This window comes from Aulonocara stuartgranti (genome assembly GCF_965226115.1).
Source record: "Aulonocara stuartgranti genome assembly, chromosome: 15".
Taxonomy (NCBI): Eukaryota; Metazoa; Chordata; class Actinopteri; order Cichliformes; family Cichlidae; genus Aulonocara; species Aulonocara stuartgranti.
The window spans coordinates 24,411,009-24,430,844 of record NC_138951.1 but is presented as its reverse complement, the minus strand read 5'-3'; the positions used below and the strand labels follow the sequence as shown (position 1 = coordinate 24,430,844).

Below are 19,836 nucleotides of genomic sequence, written 5' to 3'. Positions count from 1 at the left end.
ATTAACCCGAAAATAGAAATACAATACATGTTTGGAGTCAGGGCTGGGGTCCATGTATTCATATTTGTTGATTACAAGTGTTAAACCATCACCACCTCTACAACCTTAAGTAAGTGGATTATAAAATTGAGTCTTGATTTCCATCCCATTTGGATCTCTGCACATCACGTGGATCTTCTTCTCTCACAGATTTTTTGCTTGTTCATCATTTTCTACTTTGATTTTTACATTATGGTTAGCTGGAGGTAAAAAAAATCTACTAGGTTAGGTTTGTTCATAGGGAGCCATTTCAAGGAATACCTTTCAGTACTCACTAGGAAATATTTGTGTCAAGGTCCTGGGTCTTTTGACCCAGCGTTTTGAATTTTAGTTTATGGTTTATGTTTAAGCCCTTCAGGTTTTCTAAGTTCATTTGTTATCATGCCTAGGTTGTTATAGTTCTTTGTCTTTAGATTCCCCTTGTGTCTTCCAAGCCTGTTAAGTCTCCCTTGCCCTTCATGTGTTTCATGTCTGTGTCTTACGTTGTCAAGTTCAGGTTGTCATGTCTGCGTCTTATATTTCCTGTTTTATTTTGAAGAGGTCTTGTGTTCCTGTCTTCATCGTGTTTAGTTTTACTCTTCCACTGTGACGTGTTATGTTCATGTGTGTCAGCTGTTCCCCCATGTGTTCCCACTTATCTCATTAGCCTCCTGTGTGTATTTAGTCTGTGCCTTCTCATTCAATCTTTGTCGGATCGTCTGCGTTTTCCCTTGCCATGTCCTGCTTTCAGGGTTTCCGCATCACATTGCCATGTTTAGAGATCATGTATCACTGACACTTGTGAGACACAAAAACATTAGCGTCCGCTGTTCACTGTGTGGGAAGAAAACGTATTTTTACAGCGGGAAAAAAAAACCCTAAACTTCCGAGCAAGCACCGACAGTACGCTGCCATGGGAATGTGAAACTCCGAGATCCTTCCACTGACCGCTATGACACACCTGCACCAGGGCAAACCTCTGCCTGCCCCACTCCTGCTATACAGGTGAAAATAGAGCAACAGGACTGCTGATTCTTTGATTTTATTTATTTTCTGCTGTGTTTTACATGCATTTATTTGAAAGAGTGAGTGTAAACACAAAAAACTTTTTTATTGTATATCCTGGAATATGCAGAAAATAGGTTTAAATGTTAAACAAATTTCTTCCAGTCAGAGAATGTTGCATATAATTTAATGTTTGCTTCATGCGTAAAGTTAAAAGATTAAAACTAACAAAACTAGTTTCAAAAAGAGACATTTTCATTTGATTACATTTTATGTGATGGATTATGCAGAAAAAATAGAATTGGGCTGAAAGATCTATTGCTTTATTACCTATTCAGGTTGTAAATAAATTTTTTTAAAAAGTAACTAAGTAACTTATTAATTTTGAAAATAAGTAATCAGTAAAGTAATGGTATTACTTTTTGGGGGAAAGTAATCAGTAATTAGTTACTGATTACTTTTTTCAAGTAACTTGACCAACACTGGTGGCTACATTGCCCTTCCTGTCGCCCAGCAAGTTTGTTATTTAAGTTCAGTTGATTCACATTCCAAAAGAGAAGTTTCTCCACCTGAAATTTGTCACTGTTGTTCATGCCAGTTTACAGATTTAAATGTAACATACAAAGTCGTACATGAAGACAAACGACTCACAAGAATAAAGACAAACTCTCTGGTGACGTCCTGTGGTGTCTGACAAAAGGAGGTTTGCAGCAGATCTTCTGGGTAATGTGGGTTGGGCTTGTTCCAGTGCATCCTGCATCTGCTTGATCAAATCTTGGGAGGCTCAAAGCCTTTGTGGTGTGGTGGAAGTGGATTGTTCCACTGTAGGAGATCGTTGCAGTGGTTGGTGTGCTTGCTCTGCAAAAGCGTTTACGTGGGTGGCATTTGACAACGTAACCTCCAGATGAATGCCAGGAGTCAAGGTTTCCCCAGCTAAATGGTGCATTGTAACAGGGTCCTTAAAAGCTGTGGTGGATCAGTGTACACAACAAAAAAGCTAAGCATTAAGGGGAAAAAAGGCTGAGAAAATGTAACTTTTAAAATCGTAGGAGTTTGTCATATACTTTTATTTTACAGTACATTATAAATTTACTGTCTGTCTGCATATATACTTGCTTTTTCACTTTCTCCTTTTTACAAATTGCTTCCTCTTCAGTTTTTTGTGTCTCTGAGGAAGCAGCTGAACTACAGTGGGGCAAAAAAGTATTTAGTCAGCCACCGATTGTGCAAGTTCCCCCACTTAAAATGATGACAGAGGTCAGTAATTTGCACCAGAGGTACACTTCAACTGTGAGAGACAGAATGTGAAAAAAAAATCCATGAATCCACATGGTAGGATTTGTAAAGAATTTATTCGTAAATTAGGGTGGAAAATAAGTATTTGGTCACCTCAAATAAGGAAAATCTCTGGCTCTCACAGACCTGTAACGTCTTCTGTAAGAAGCTTTTCTGTCCCCCACTCGTTACCTGTATGAATGGCACCTGTTTGAACTCATCATCTGTATAAAAGACACCTGTCCACAGCCTCAAACAGTCAGATTCCAAACTCCGCCATGGCCAAGACCAAAGAGCTTTCAAAGAACACCAGGAAAAGTATTGTAGACCTGCACCAGACTGGGAAGAGTGAATCTACAATATGCAAGCAGCTTGGTGTGAAAAAATCAACTGTGGGAGCAATCATCAGAAAATGGAAGACATACAAGACCACTGATAATCTCCCTCGATCTGGGGCTCCACGCAAGATCTCATCCCGTGGGGTCAAAATGATCATGAGAACGGTGAGCAAAGATCCCAGAACCACACGGGGGGACCTGGTGAATGACCTGCAGAGAGCTGGGACCAAAGTAACAAAGGTCACCATCAGTAACACACTACAACGGCAGGGAATCAAATCCCGCAGTGCCAGACGTGTTCCGCTGCTGAAGCCAGTGCATGTCCAGGCCCGTCTGAAGTTTGCCAGAGAGCACATGGATGATACAGCAGAGGATTGGGAGAATGTCATGTGGTCAGGTGAAACCAAATTAGAACTTTTTGGTATAAACTCAACTCGTCGTGTTTGGAGGAAGAAGAATACTGAGTTGCATCCCAAGAACACCATACCTACTGTGAAGCATGGGGGTGGAAACATCATGCTATGGGGCTGTTTTTCTGCCAAGGGGACAGGACGACTGGTCCGTGTTAAGGACAGAATGAATGGGGCCATGTATCGTGAGATTTTGAGCCAAAACCTCCTTCCATCAGTGAGAACTTTGAAGATGAAACGAGGCTGGGTCTTCCAACATGACAATGATCCAAAACACACCGCCCGGGCAACAAAGGAGTGGCTCCGTAAGAAGCATTTGAAAGTCCTGGAGTGGCCTAGCCAGTCTCCAGACCTCAACCCCATAGAAAATCTGTGGCGGGAGTTGAAAGTCCGTGTTGCTCGGCGACAGCCCCAAAACATCACTGCTCTCGAGAAGATCTGCATGGAGGAATGGGCCAAAATACCAGCTACTGTGTGTGCAAACCTGGTAAAGACCTATAGTAAACGTTTGACCTCTGTTATTGCCAACAAAGGTTATGTTACAAAGTATTGAGTTGTATTTTTGTTATTGACCAAATACTTATTTTCCACCCTGATTTACGAATAAATTCTTTACAAATCCTACCATGTGGATTCATGGATTTTTTTTTTCACATTCTGTCTTTCACAGTTGAAGTGTACCTCTGGTGCAAATTACTGACCTCTGTCATCATTTTAAGTGGGGGAACTTGCACAATCGGTGGCTGACTAAATACTTTTTTGCCCCACTGTATATTGAACTCACAATGGTGACTTGGCCAGTAAGAGCTACCTCTTAAATAAGTACAAGGTGATCGTCTAGCAGTATTAACAAGTGAGGAGGACAGACTGCTATCCGGTCGTTAAGTCTGACGTCACTAGCCGTGTCTGGGTCTAAACTCCGCGGCAGGTCCATATATCAAACGATCACTATGGCATTACTGAGAGTTGAAAAACTGTCTAAAGTCTTTCATCTTTAATAAAATGATCAGCGTTCTGCTCTACCAGGTGTAACAATTGAGTTTAACATCCAGGCATCCATGAAAACAGAATTTATGACATTTAAATACAATATAGCATGTCCTGACTGCGGGGTTTTGGAAACAAATTCAAACGTACAGCTCTGTTATCACTTCCAACATAAATGAAGACAGAAAACTAAACAGCAGTGATGTTTGTAGGGTTACTGAAGTTTGGCTAGCTGGTATATAATGATGTGCTACGTGACCGCTAGCGACACAGCTATCTTAGCCTAATAGAAACAAGCTAACTTTTTTTCCACTCGATAAAAGTTAACGTGAGTGTTCTCGGTGGTCAGGAACAAATGTAATCGCATGGCAGGATGCTGTAAAAGGACCAAACTTCAGCCAGGAGAACAACTGAGATAATCCATCCACAATACGAGGTTAGTCATTCATATACTGCTGCATGGGCTGGGCTGTAGTTGCATACTAAGGTTTTAAAAACTGAGCTTAAATAAATGATTAGCGGTAATAAAGGCCGAGGGAGGTCAACAGTGATCACTGACTGTTTTAGGAGCTTTTTGAGATTAAATAGAAGAAAATACAAAACATTAAACATGTTAACAACACAAAAGCCATATTAAACGCAGACTACTTTAGGCCCGGAAGTAAGAATCGTCAGATCATCACTTAACGACCGGATAGGGTTATGTGAAACAGCAGCCACCTGTGGCTAGGGACAAACGTGTATTTGTTAGACAGTTGGCTAGTTGGTGGAGGTTGCTGGACTTGCAAGGCAAAATTGGTTATAATGCTGCACTTGTGATTAGGGATGGGTATCGTTTAGGTTTTATCCGATACCAGTGCCAAATCTGTACTTTTGAAACGGTGCCAGTGCTTAAACAGTGCTCGAACCGGTGCTTAAAGAATGGAGAACACAAACTTTGTCCAAAAATCTCTTGTGTTTTTATTTTTAGCAGTCTCTTTTTTTTCTGCAAATTGTCCAGCCCCACACATGTGGCGATCCGCGCTAACTTGCCAATGGAGATTTACCACACCCACAGTAGATGTGCTCGGTGTGAGGTCTTGCAGCAAGCTATCAAATACGGTGCATTTCTCGGCTTTTAAAAAACGCTATGCGTCACCAGGTGTTTCATGAGATTTGAGGTGTTACCTCCTTTGCACAGTATCACCTTAACCTCTTAAGCCCCAAAGGGGTTACTGAGCTTCCTGCTCGAAAATGCAATGCCCAAATTTAATTGATTATTTCTCTGCAATTACAAACTCTGTTCTTACAATCTTGGTATCAAAATAAAGCTAACACTTGTGAAATTTCATCAGAGGTGTAAATATTGAAGCAGATATTATTACTGTGTCAAAGTTACTGAGATTGGAACACAGAAAAAGTAAGTAGATTTTATCCTTGCCTATTTTTTTTTCAACCCTTTTAAAAATATGCCTCAGTTCACATTTAATTACAGATATTCAGTAACGTCATCTATGCAAAGATTTGTTTGTAAAGTGAAACAGTGAAAAATTACAGCACTGTCAATACATGAATATCCAGACGTTGTACAAAAATGTTCAATTTTGGCACACAATTGGACACCATGCCAGTTGAATTGTTTAGGTATTTAAGAGCAAAAATTAATTAATTTTATTAACATGCCTAAAAATGCTTTTTTTTTTTTTCTTTTTTTTTTAAATACATTTTTGAAGAATTAACCACACATTTACATGGTAATGGGCCTTTTCTGCCGTGCGCATGGAGTGTTTAATTGGCCTCTGGCCCTTTAAACTCTGAGGGGCTGTAACTTCGGTTTCTTTTGGTCAATTTGCATGATTGATACCTCCTTTTTAATCGTTTGAGCCAATAGAATCACAGTAACGATGCCACGTTCATGTTACTTCAACCAATCAGACGTTCCAAGGCCAAAACCCACGTGGGCCCAAATTTACTGCATGTGACATCTGTCCAGTCACGTGTCTATAGGTGGGTCAAAAATGGAGGTTTTTGACGGAAAACGGATCTGATGCGGCTAGGTAGGCGTGGTAACTGCTGATAATCACGTGGCTACCGGCGAAAATAATAGAGGAAATCTGGACAGTGAGCCAATTTCTGTCTTGGCGCATTTGCGCCGCTATGTGTTTTTGTGGTCTTCTTTTGCAGCTCATTCAGTGAGTTTGGTCAACGTGTGGTGAAACTTGGTGTTTGGAATTGGTGATAGGCTGGTTATCTTCCAGAGCTATCTTTAGCCAGTTACATGAAGTCTGGAGAATTTCTGGTTCGGCTTTGTTTGTTTAGCGGACTTGTGCGCATTTACGTAACTGCTCGTTTAATCATGGCTTGTTTTCGTTGAGTTTGGTGGTTATAGAAATGGTTTACCTGACATTTTAACTGAGATTCAGAAGTTTCTGTGGATACCACACATGTCTGGACTTATATTTCTCACCCTGTGTTATAACCGATTAAACGTGATCATCTCCTTTTTGTCCCCAGTACCAGGGGCCTGGTGCTTAAAGCACTTGTTGCAGGCTGCTAAGTTTGCATCTTTTGCTGTGAAGTACAGTCTGACTTTTGACGGCTTTGCCTTGGGCATTTTTAATCTGTAGCTCTGCTCTACATGAACGTACGTACATGGACCCGGCTACTATCCTTGGAAAGGTAAAATGATTGGCTAGAATCCAAAGTGTATGACATCTCAGGGGGGAAAAGCACCGAAATGTGCGCTGCTTTTTGGTCTGGTTACTACCGTTTATGTCAGAACCGGTGCCATAATGGTACCGGTACCGATCCCTACTTGTGATTGCTTTAGTTGCTAGCAGATTTTTTGCATGGCTCCCTGGCCTGGCAAATTGCCCTCATCCCTAAGAGGGTGACCATCCAGGAAAAAGGGAAAGGAAGGTGGAGCAAAGGAAAGGGAACAGCTGGGCGTGGAGTTAGTCATTCATATAAGTGTTTGGGACAATGCATAATACAAAGACTTTTGTGGAGCTAAAAGTTCATGTTTATTTGTGGTTGCTGGGCAAGGGGTCCAGTGGTGGAGGAACAATAAAATTTGGTATGAAAGTATTAAAATCAAACAATTACACTGGACATTTTGCTAAAATGTTTGGATTATACAATGTTGTGATTCCCAGATGTCCAGAGTTAAATGTTTATAATTTGTAACTTTAACGCCTTTGTTGGTAGTAAAAATGGATTTATACTGACTTTTATGATTAGTAGGTGATCTGGAGTTTGTCCTGTTTGTTAGAAGCTCCAAGCTGTTTTCTACTTTGTAAGGATTTAAACACATTTGTGTGAAATTACACTTCCAAAGGTGACTTCATTACAGCAGGAGCAGTCGATCTGCCAGTCGCACTTTATGGAAAGAAGACGTAAAACTTTGACTGAAACTCCAAAAAACCATAATGTCATCACTTTAACCAGATTTTATTGGCGAATAAAACTCCCAAGTGTTTACCTGCAGTGTGTCAGGTCTGTTTACGGTCTGTGTGCTGTGATCTGCCAGGAATGCGAGGCGTCTGTCAGCCTCTCCTCAGATTATGACAGGAGGCCATAAATGATAATGGACAAAAATATACAGCCATTAAACCTCTGCCTGTTTGTTTAATATGAGCATTTATTGGAGCTGCAGTGTTAATCCTATATGAGCAGTAAACTAAAACTCATAAACACAAGAGCAGGAAGAGAAGCCAGGCTCTGACCTTGAATACCCTGAAGCCTGGTGATGGTTCTGCAGAAGGACGAAACACTGGGGCAGAGGGAGAAACTGTTTACGTCCATGATGGTTTATGTGCTTAATGTCATGACGGATGAACATCTTATGTCTGTAGGAAAAGGCACAATAGGTTTATGCATAAGCCGCCAGGCCCTAACAACTGCAGTGGATTTTCAATGAAACGACTAAGACCTAAGTGTATTACCGAGTTTTGGCTTTAGTTCAAGGTCCAGAACAGAAAAGTTCAAGACTCTTCATTTGAAATGGTGGGACTGTTTTGAGAGAAAATGATCATGAATACATTTAACAACGCTATCTTTTTAGCCATTTTTAACTAAAAATTAGACATGGTGCTGATTCCTTTTTGAAACATTTACATCTTTGTATTTTGGTGAAGAGAGACACACCTGGACTGTACCCTCATATCAGTCAGTTGAAAATGTTGTGCCGAGGCAGGTTGGCGTCTAGTCTGCCCCTGACATGGGTTAATGTTATGGCAAAGGGGCTGAAGTACCTGGAAAGTGACTGTTGGAAAAAGATATCCAAACAGTTTGGCCTTCCCCAGGTTTACGATGACTGACTGCTCCTGTGGCCGATCGAACCACTGCTCCTGGTGGTGGAAGATGATGGAATAGGCAAAGGGGGAAGGTATGTAAGAAGGCAGCAAGGTCAAGAGAGGCAGAGCTAGTGTCAATGTGGAGGAAGTCCAATGGATGACCCAAGTCCAGATGGAAGATTAAACATAACCATATGGAGCGTGCACCACATCCATACATCTTCTAACTCTCCTGCTCAGAGCCTCATAGTCTACATCCTTGCCAAAGTTGACTCTAGCATCTGCATTTCCTCCTTCATTGGGTCACCCTTACAATCCTCAGGTTGCAAGCGTCTTTACCTTGGAGAATGTATGTGCACAGACAAAGAAATTAATTTGTCTCCTTTTCTCATTCTACAAATGTGAGGTTACTTCTAATGCTAACATAGCAGTTGTGCTCATCATCTGTTTAGAAATCTGTCAATTGGTGACGATCTAGTCGCCATAGAAATGTGATTTGCACATGGAAAACTGGTTTGCTTTATCTCAATCTTCTACCCAGTGATATATTTCACAAAGACATAGCAATGCTATATTTGGTGTCCGTTTCTGAAGAGTTGGCAATTCAAATGACAGGGAAACTGCTGTTGGCTAGATGAGTGAAACGACTCTTCTCCTGCAATAATACCCTTTGATGCGTTCCCAGATTTTGTTTCTCCACATTTCTACAGTCACAACTGATCTTTCTCAGCTTTTCAACATCCTGTGCCTAGATGCAAATCCATCTCCATCAGTCATTCATCCCTTTTCAACTCTAATCCTGTCTTAACTCACCTCCTTGTATCCAATTTACTTCCACATGACACTAAGAGAAAAGGTTTAACGTCTTCTCTTAGATTCCTATAATTTCACATGGAGAACGCCTCTTCCTGACTCTTGGTTGGCATGTCACTTCATCCCATCCAAATTTCTACAGTCCTGTGCAATTCCAGTTTCTATAATGCCAAATAGATGGCATAGTAAAAATATATATAGTCTGAAGCCTTTCTTGCATTGTAGTTTGTTACATCTTGGTCTGAACTGTATTCTTAGCAATCAAAGGTTTCTGTATTTCTTAACCTCAGGAAAGTTACCATCTTCTCCCTTTATCCCCATGTCAGAATCCTGGTCTACTCAGTACTTCAGTTGAATGTTTGTCAGGTACCGTCTTGGCCCTAAATTATATTCAGGCCACTTTTTTAGAATAGGCACTGCTACTTCAGCAGCCATGTAGTGCATTTCCTTTTCAACAACTACACTCATAAAAATAACTCTTTAAATGAACATAAAAAAATCATGGAAAGAATTTCCACGTGATTAAATTGCTTTATTTTAGCATTATGCAATTCTGTTACTCCAACTTAATGCACTCAAGTTGGACCAACTTAATTAAAGATTGATGAATCAACGTATTTACTGCATTTTGATCCAATATATTTTAATAGTGTTGATCCAACTTAAAGAGTTTTGTTCCAACTCAATTCAGTAGGTTTTCTTCAACTAATTTACTAAATTTGGTCCCAGCTTAAGTTAATTGAGTTGAACCAACTCATACAAATTAAGTTATTCCAACACAAGTCTTTAATGCTAATAGAAAGCAATTTAATCATGTGGAAATTCTTTCCATGATTATTTTAAGTTAATTTAAAGAGTAATTTTTTGGAGCATTTAACAAAGTCTAGAGTCTGGTTAACATACATTTCACTATTACATCTAAAAGGTAAATAAAAATTTGTCATACACATCTTTTTGTTTTCTCCAATTTATTGAATTTATAGCAAATTTCACATAATGTATAAAGAATACATGAAATGCAAGTACAAGTTACATAACAGAAAAAAAAAGTAGTGGACAAAGTGGAAAGTTAACCTGTTAAAACAATTTTTTAACAACAATGAATGGCTGAATCAGGTGATTTTCCGATGACCAATACAACTACTTTGAAGGTCAACAGATGCACTTTCAAAAAAGAAAATATCTGCAATTATTTTAGGTTCATGGTCCAGATACATGGTGTAGCTGTTGTAATGGAAACATTTCTCAACGAGAAAATAGTGTTTTGAGAACCTGTACTTTGTGTGCTGTTGGATAGTTCATGTGCATCTAATTCCATATGTCTGTCCAGGTTCTCAGTCATCCAATTCCAATTCTAATTCCATAAGAATCTTCTGCAGGACCTCAAAGGTGTACCTGAGTTCCAGAGGGTAGCTCAGGTTCAGTGAATAGACCAGACCAAGCAACATTGTCACTGCAAAAACTACATTGCCCAATTCACCCATCACTTCCACCCCCTCTAGAACAATCACAACATCCTGAGGGTCATCGCCAGGCTCCGCACCCTCTGACCGAATGACACAGATTCCAAAGACTGTCTCTGCTATGGCAGTGGCCATGCTTTTTATCAACTTCCTGTGACAATAAAACAAACAAAAAAAAGACAATGATTTCTCACTAATGTCCATTGCAAACAGTTTTAAAAGTAAATATCTGTTTTACATTAACTCATTCACTGCCAGCCATTGGCAGTGAATGAGTTAAACCCATTGACTCATTCACTGCAATTGACGGCTATAGACATCAATGGCAGTGAATGAGTTAATTCATTCAAGCCTTATAATAATGTAAATGTAATCAAAAAAGACTGCCTGATATTTTTCCTGACTCAAGAGAAGTTCATTCAATACCTCAACAATGTCCTGTCTTTCAAAATCTTGAGTTGTGATAGGGGTGACTGTGGCACAGGAGGTAGAGCAAGTTGTCTACTGGTTTAATCCCTGGCTTCTCTAATCTGATACTAAAACTATCAATGGGTAACATACTGAACCCCAAGTTGCTCCTGATACATCCATTGAATGTGTGTATGAATGAGGTTATTATAATGATATTATAATAATGATAGTATAAAACACTCAAGAATGGTGTGTGTAGTATCCAGTGAGAAACTTAAAGCTCTTACTTTTCCTATTTTAAAAGGTATTTTTTTACAGCCACCGGTAATTTATAGGAAAACCCCATCCCCTGAAACTTTTTGTATGTAGTTCAAGCTTATCTTTGATCATCTCCTTAGTTAAGGATACAGGCAAGTTAACATACCAGGTAATTCTTCACCAGCTTCTCAGGATCTTCATTCAGGTACACGCAAAGACCTTTGGCGATGTATTCTCTTCTGATTTCAACAGCATCAGTCTTTATACACAGAGGGGGAAAAAAACAAATATATACGGAAATCCATCTCAATGACCTAGCAGTGGGATTAAAGAACTTTTAGTTGAATTACCAGGAATTTGTGAGAAATACAGAGGCTATTGTTTTACAGTCTTAATCTTTTCAAATAGTATTTATGCATTTTAGACAAGTCTGTCATTTTAATATTGTTTTGTAATTTGTGTATTAATTTAATCATGCCATACCCCCAATTCAAGAAAGTTTAGATGATGTGTACATAAAATCAGAATGCAATGTTTTCTTGGTCTCAAAACTATATGTCACTTACAAATGAATATATTACATTTTTAACATGGGAATGTGATAATTTTTAAGAAAAATATTAGCTCACCATGAATTTGATGAACTGGCCTGCCAGCTCTCCAGACCTTTCACCACCTGATAAGATTAAACATTTATTATCTTTACAGGAGGGAACTGCAAGTCTCCAAGTTTATTAAGTAGAAAAATATTTAATTTCAAAAAAATTAAAAAACAGGAAAACATATCTGTTCATGTTTTGTCTTTCCTCCTCAGTGTACTAAAAACACATAAATTGTTAAATAAACCACTGTCCATCAGTTGCAACTTACAAACTTACAAATTTCAACAACCCACACGTAAAATGTAAATTTATCACAACAGTGTCTGTGGTAGAGCCAAACTAGCTTATGTGCAGAGGTTAAGTTATAAACAATATCTATATTTGGAGTAGCTAAGTCTTTCATATTAGGCTATCATGCTAGCATGACATTGTGCTATATTCTTGCACTAACGTGTTAGCTAGCTAGAGTGTCATAAACAAACAGATTTTTTTTTTTTAAAAACAAATGTGAATAAATAGAACTGAAAAGAATCGACAAACTAATGATACCTTTGTGCAAAAAGTATTTTCATCAAGATGGATGAAGATAGATTCACTCTTACCTTTCCAAGATGACCGTGAAGCAAACCATGTGCTTTCCTGCCTCTTGTTGTTTAGAATCTCACGTGATCTTGTGATATCGCGAGTCTTTAAGGCAGCTAACCACTCTTGTTAGATTTTATCATGTCATATCAACAAGAATAAATTTAAGAAGCGCTAAGTTGATAAATTTCATGTAGATCTTATATGATTTTATTACGTTCACCTTAGAAACATAAATTCATTGTGTTCAAATTACATGTTAGAGTCTTGTAAATGCAATAACCACCAAATTTCACTTTTTTGATTGTAGGCTGCTGGTCATCTTCAGCCTCTTCATCATACATCAGACACCTCAGCTCAAAAATCCACAAACCTTAGTCACAGTAAGCTGACACACAGATGGTGCTGGCATCCATTTCTCTTCCATCTTTGTTCACATTTCTGCTTTTTCCCCCTCCCTTCCACTCCTATTTTCTCCCTCTAGGCTGAAGGCCAGAGAGTCTCTGCAGTAAGGGCTCTCTTGGCCTCAGATGGCCTTCCAGACTTATCACAGACTCATTTTCTGTGTACTTTGTTCTTTGGCTATCTGGACCCATTCATGTTGTGTGTATTCTTTACGTTTTGGCTAATGCTGCAGCTAAATTTAGATGTTTTCATATTCTAGAGTCAAACTTCCATGCCACAATGAAACTGCTTAATTTGATTTGGACGATCAAACCACCTCAACTGGCTTTTTTACATACCCTATTGGCTCACCATCATTGGGGGCATTGGGTTTGGGTGCAGTGTAAACATAAAAATAAAACAGAACATAAAAAATAATCACAAAAAACTTTTTGTTGTTGTTTTTCAGCTTATCTGATGATTTCAAATTCAGTGTAGCTGTTGTTTTCTTTGTTGTTGTTTTTTCGTGGTTGTGCTTGCACAAACAGAAAATGGATGGATGTTCTTGTGCACATGATTTCCACATTTTTGTTCATCTCAGATCAGAGTTTACAGATAATTCTTCATGTTTTTAATGCTGTTCAAACTTAAGAGACGTGACATTTAACTGCTGTGTTTCCTGTTCTTTCAGAAGCAGAAACCTCATCCCATAGAACAGAGAATTTTATCACCAACTTCCTTTAGACCAGCGGTCTCCAGCCCCCGGGCCACGTGAGTTGTTTGGTACCGGGCCGTGAGAGTTGAGGCTCAGGTGTGAAATGTATGGTTTTCAGGGTTTTTAGCGGTTTTTAGCATTATTTTGTTATCGTTTTATCGTGAACTCTGTTTTCAATTCAAATTCAAATTTTATTTGTCACGTACACAGTCATACACAGTACGATATGTGAAATGCTTGGACAACTGCTCGTGACCTAAAGAAAACAAAAAAGGAAAAGGCTATGAATAAGATAGGAAATAAATATGAAAAATTAAAAAGGGTAAATTTAACTAGGAAGGAATAAAATATAAATTAAGGTTAAAAATGAAATAACTGTACAACACAAATTAGAATGAAGGGTAAATTTAACTGGGAAAGAATAAGATAAAATATATAAATTAAAGTTGAAAATAAAATAACTGTACAACAAAATACACAATATAGAACTATATAAGAATGTATGAAGAAATATAAATAAATATATACACAATAACAGCAGCTGTACAAGTATTAACTGGAAATGAAGAATGTAGTGACCAGTGTTGTGCAATCCACATTATGTCTTGTGCAGTGCAAATATGCTTAAAGTGATTTAAGTGATGAAGTGAAAACAATGTCCAGAATGTCCAGTGTGTGTGTAAGAACTATATGTGTGGGTCAGTACTGTGTGGTGGTGTGATTGAGAAACCGTATCGCCTGCGGGAAGAAGCTCCTCCTCAGTCTCTCTGTGTTGGTCTTCAGGGAGCAGAATCGCTTTCCTGACCTCAACAGAGAGAACAGTCCGTTGCTGGGATGGCTGAGGTCCTTCACGATCTTCCTGGCCTTGGTCCAGCACCGCCTGCTGTAGATTGAGTGCAGGTCAGGGAGCTCGGAGCGGATGGTGCGCTCAGCTGATCGCACAACCCTCTGTAGAGCTCGTCTGTCCTGCATGGTGCTGTTCCCGAACCAGGTTAAGATGTTTCCCGTCAGGATGCTCTCTATGGTGCACGAGTAAAAGTTCCCGAGCACCTTGGAGGGCAGTTGGAAGTCTCTCAAGCGTCTGAGGTGGTAGAGACGCTTCAGTGTATTATGGTATTAAATGCAGAGCTGTAGTCTATGAAGAGCATTTTAACATAATTCTGTGGAACGATTTGGACGGTAAGCGAACTGTAGTAGGTCCAGTGTGTCTGGTAGTGAAGAAATGATGAAGTCTCTGACCAGGCGTTCAAAGCACTTCATCACTACTGAGGTGAGGGCTACAGGGCGGTAGTCATTGAGAGAAGCAGGGTGGGGTTTCTTCGGGACAGGAACAATGATGGACTCTTTGAAGCATGTGGGGATCACCGACTGAGATAAAGAGATGTTGAATATCTCAGTGAACACAGGAGCTAGCTGGTATGCGCAGTCTCTGAGGATACGACCTGGGATGCCGTCTGGTCCTGCTGCTTTCCTGGTGTTCACTCTCTTGAAGGCTCTCCTTACTTCATGCTCGGAGATGACGAGCACGTTTCCGGTGCTCGCAGTATTTTCCTGTCTGCAGCCGTTAGCGCCGCTAGCACTAGCATTGTTGGAGTCCTTAGCTACAGCCTCGAAGCGAGCATAGAAAGTGTTCAGCTCGTCTGCCAGAGTCACGGCCGCGTTCGTCATACCGGTTGTTGGTGCTTTATAGTCCGTTATTGTCCTTAGTCCCCGCCACAGGCTCCTAGAGTCACTCTGTTGGAGTTGTGACTCTAGTTTCCTCCCGTAGCGCTGCTTCACCTCTTTCACCGCCCTCTGCACGTTATATGATGTGGCTTTGTACGGGTCCATGTCCCCCGTCGTGAGTCCCATGTTGTAGGCAGCGGTGCGGGATCTCAGAGCGTCGCGGATGGTTTTATCCACCCACGGCTTCTGGTTGGGAAACGTTGTGATAGTCTTTGTCTCCATGGTATCATCCGCTAGTTTCCCGATGAATCCCACAACCGTATCCGTAAACACGTTGACATCATCATCGGAGCTGTTTCTGAACATGCCCCAGTCTGCGTCATCGAGTGCGTCCTGTAACGCGGCCACCGATTGATCCGTCCAGCGCGCGACCTTCCTCTGAACCGAAACTTCCTGTTTCGGCCTTTGTTTGTATTTTGGCATGAGGAAGATGGCGGCGTGATCAGATTTGCCAAACGGAGGGCGGGATTGTGCCTTCCCGAGGTAGATAAAAAGGACGACACATGATGGACAGTAGTTCCAGATTTGGTGTGCAGGAGCGTGTGAGAGGAACAACGTTCGCACTGTTGCACCAGTTGTTGTTCACCATTAAACACACGCCGCCTCCCCTTGACTTCCCCGAGTCTTTTCACGTGTGTTATGAATAGATCTTCTTTTTTTTTTCGGTACCGGTACTAGTTTTATTTTGTTGTATTTATCCGCGACACCTTAAAGGCCGGTCCGTGAAAATATTGTCCAGCATAAACCAGTCCGTGGCGCAAAAAAGGTTGGGGGCCGTTGCTTTAGACCATTGGAATGCAATTCCAAACTAAATGGTTTTAAAATGACTTTTAAAAAAATTTAAATTATTAAATTATGTTTTCAGTCTTACAAAATGCTTTAAGAGCAGTTTCCAACACCATATTGGTAAAATGTGTGAGTCTGGATTCACTAAAAGAACAAAATTAACTGGTGTTGATTGAAATCTCGCAAATGTGCAAGTTTCACATTTCCAGGAATACGGTCCACTTTTCATCCAAACTGGATGGAGCGGTGTTTTGGTTAGGGTTTATTTTAAGTAGTAAATTAATCAACCTTTTGGTTTTATTTGTAGCTGCATGATGGTGACTGACTCAAAGTAAACGCTGCATGTGTCAGCACTATGACTCACTGATGTCTTTTTAATAGGTTTTGGATGACAGTGAAGCTTTTAAGATATCGGCCTACACGCACACTTAAAATCCATCCAGAGTGTCCTTTTAATGCATGAGACAATATTAATGCCACAACAGAAGACAATGAACTAGTTCATATCATCTCCAACAATATATTCAAAATATTCTTGATCTGATCATTTCCTTGACTTTTTCTATCATGCTGATCGTAATATTTTACAGTGCAAGATGTTCTTTGTTTGACCTACAGCCCAAAACCTAAAGATGTTCAGATTATCATGAAAAGTGTCACTCTGACGTTTACAAAGGATTGAATTCATATTAATTTAATGAAGTGATGCTTAAAGAGGTCCAAAAGATGTCCAAGTTGGCCTCCAGGCTAAAATGTTTTTAAACTGTTTAAAAAATTAGAGTCCACGTCTACTGTACATCACACCTTGTGTTCATCCTTGTGTTTATTCACATGACCCTAAGAGGCAGCACATTGGTGCCTCACAGCAGATGGTCACCGGGTTTGAATATGACAATCGCCGCAGGGGTTTTGAAAAGGTTTTTACTTTTTCACGAAACGTCGACATTGTTGTTGCTGGGTGGACTGTGTGGCTTTACTGAACGAAATATTCAACTGATTAACAAAAGTAATATCTGCTGAACAAATAAGATCAGGAGATGGTTTTTCCTTTTTTAATACATTTTTTAAATTAGATTGAATTCATGAAAAGGTAGGATCTCTTTGCTATGACAACCAGCAGAGTTGTTTCAGAGACCCTGAATATGCTATCAGATGTGGAAGACGTGGGTGTTTTCCCATAAATACAAATGTAAATACTGAGCCGACGTTTGTTAATTTCCTCTGGAGATCATTTGACTTTTCTTTGGAGCTGCAGCTGCTGATTTGACTCATTTGGTGAAAGTTCATTAATCACTATCATTCGACGAAACTCACAACGCCAGCAGACGTTTTCTTTGGGCTCCGTTTCAGGCAGTTTTATTTCACTGATAAATTAATGTATTTTAGCAGCCACAACTCCTCAGTAAATAACACAGGTGCGCATTAAGTGTGGAAAACTGCATAATCCCTCCAGAGGCGCTACAGCTGATCAGATTGCTGAAAGGATAACGTGGCCTGCTTGGAAAAATTACACCAAAATGGCTCTTAACCTGCTTGACATTAACTTTATTTTTAGCAGTGAAGACTTTGTGTCTCGGGAAGGTAAGCGATAAATCGCACGGGCTGCCTTTCTGGATTGTGTTGTTGTGTTTTCCACGTAACACTTTTCACACGACGCAAACTGCATCTAGGTGCAAGTAGTTAATTTTTACAAACGTATAAAGCCTAAAGTTCATGTCTGATCAGCGTGTTTACAACCTTTTAGGACCTTGAGTAAATTAAACGCTCTTCAGCCTTGTTTGTTTTAAGGTAAAACACCTTCGACTCACACTTGCTTTGGAAGCTTTTCCAGACACGGGCTTTAACCACCAAAAGTAATTCCTTGTTTCCAAGCCATTTATGGTTAAACTAACAGGCAGACCAGCTAACAAGATCTTGTTTTTCTATATTCATCCTGAGGGTTTCTGCAGGTTTATTACAGAATTACTAGACGTACGCTACAAACGCATTTTATTAGACCACCACCAAACTACAGTTTATACAACAGTTTATCTAAATTTATGTTTCTGTAACTGTTAATCCTCCGGTATGTATGGAAGCCTGTTTCCACCACTAAAAAACAAAACAAAAAAACAAGTATCCATAACTCGAAATTTGGAGAAATATAACTCAAAATTTCAAGTTAGCTCTGCCAATCAGTAATCTATGTGAATGAGGTCACTTTCTTGTTACCCGGAAGCATATGACACAGAGTAACGCGCACTCAAAACCGGATCGCAACACATTGGCGCTTTCGCGAGTATGTTTGCTGATAGTAACGCCATGTGATTCAGGTAATAACACAAGGATTTCATCATTTTTGAAGCCACGCTGAAAATACTCAGCAATCTGCGCATTCATGACTGGATGTAATACCGGTAGCTTAGCTGTAGCATTTGTACCTGAGGGCTTCAGCTTCTGGGTAACAAGGAAATGATGTCATTCACGTAGATTACTGATTGGCAGCGGTAACTCGAAATTTCGAGTTAATAAGACAAAATTGTGAGAAAATCCTATGGATCCTTTTTTTTTTTTCTTTAGTGGCGGAAACAGGCTTCCATAGGTATGCACAAACCTTTTAATCAAAGTGATGTTTTTAATGTAAACTGTACTGGCCTCGTAGAACCACTTTCTACTATCCAGGAGTTAAACACCTCCACACAAAAGTCACTGACGCCAGAGTGGGTTTAGACTTTGCTTTATATGGCAGGTGTGAAACTGTAACAACAAAATACAGTATATATGAGTGACAAATTAAATAATTACTTGAGGAGCTGCGTGACCAAGTGCTAATGCTAACACCAAACAACTGTCTACGAACCATAAATTAGCACGCGTAAAACAGCATCTAATTAACTGCTATTAATCAACATAAAAGTGCCAAACAATAATGCATACTCACAGGGAATGCCTTTTTATCAGCCTTTCACAGCATAAATCACATTCAGTCGATTGTCTGATTCTTTCTTACACTTCCCCCGTCTGCACACGGACCATGCCTTTCTCTTAAAGGGCCAGTGCACTAACCAAACAAATCAAACATGTACAAATTTGACAACAGTCAGAACATAAACACATAAATTGTTTTGTCCATGAATTTTCAAATGTGCTGCTTTGCAAATGCATAACTGCAATTTGGCATGTAATCAATATGTTTTGCAATCACAAACAGAAAAATTGGTCTTAGTCGTTGAACACTATGTTGATTAATTTTATGGCTTCTCAGAAATACAAAATGCCGGCTCAAATTTGGGTCTTTTAATATGGGAATTTTATCATTTTTAGTTGTCCACAAGTTTTTGATAGATTTCTAAAATATCTTTTTTATTTTTTATGACACATGGTGTAATAATACATTTGAATCTAAGTAGTTGTTTTTTTTATGTACAAAGCTGGCCTGACTGACATTGTAAATGTATAAAGAACTTTGTAATTCGATTTTAACTATATAGCACCAGCTCAAAACAACAACTGCCTCGAGGCACTTTATATTTCTTTGTACATGTAAGTGCTCATCTAAATGCAGCCAAGAACCAGGCAAATTTACTTTAATCTTCAGTTCAGCTGATGTGCTTCCAGTTATGGTCAGTGATTTTTCAGGATAAATGACTTGTAGCTTTATAAGAATATGGTTAACAATGATTAAACTTTCTAAACTGCAGTTTTAATTCTCTGTGATGGGACTAAAATCCTGCCCCAATGAGTTTCCTAGTAGAAGGGGGGAAAGAGACAATTTAAGAGATTTTAAAGACCTTTGGCAGGGCTGTAGGAT

General features: G+C 39.5%; 2 long non-coding RNA genes across 7 annotated transcripts; one reads left to right on the top strand and one right to left on the bottom strand.

Annotated features, from left to right (window-relative positions):
• Positions 1 to 765: 765 nt before the first annotated feature.
• On the top strand, positions 766 to 14,614 carry LOC309689500. 2 transcript variants are annotated; one of them, XR_014271417.1, is made up of 3 exons: positions 766 to 1,023; positions 12,747 to 12,819; positions 13,512 to 14,614. It is a non-coding gene; the product is annotated as an uncharacterized lncRNA (long non-coding RNA). The 2 variants fall into 2 exon arrangements; XR_014271418.1 differs by lacking the exon at positions 766 to 1,023 and adding an exon at positions 4,142 to 4,469.
• LOC309689498 lies at positions 9,943 to 12,776 on the bottom strand. Of its 5 annotated transcripts, none has more exons than XR_014271411.1 (4): positions 12,404 to 12,776; positions 11,882 to 12,070; positions 11,419 to 11,511; positions 9,943 to 10,734 (listed from the first exon to the last, which is right to left on the bottom strand). It is a non-coding gene; the product is annotated as an uncharacterized lncRNA (long non-coding RNA). The 5 variants fall into 5 exon arrangements; XR_014271412.1 differs by having other exon boundaries at positions 12,457 to 12,775; XR_014271413.1 differs by having other exon boundaries at positions 11,882 to 11,928; positions 12,457 to 12,762.
• Positions 14,615 to 19,836: the final 5,222 nt, after the last annotated feature.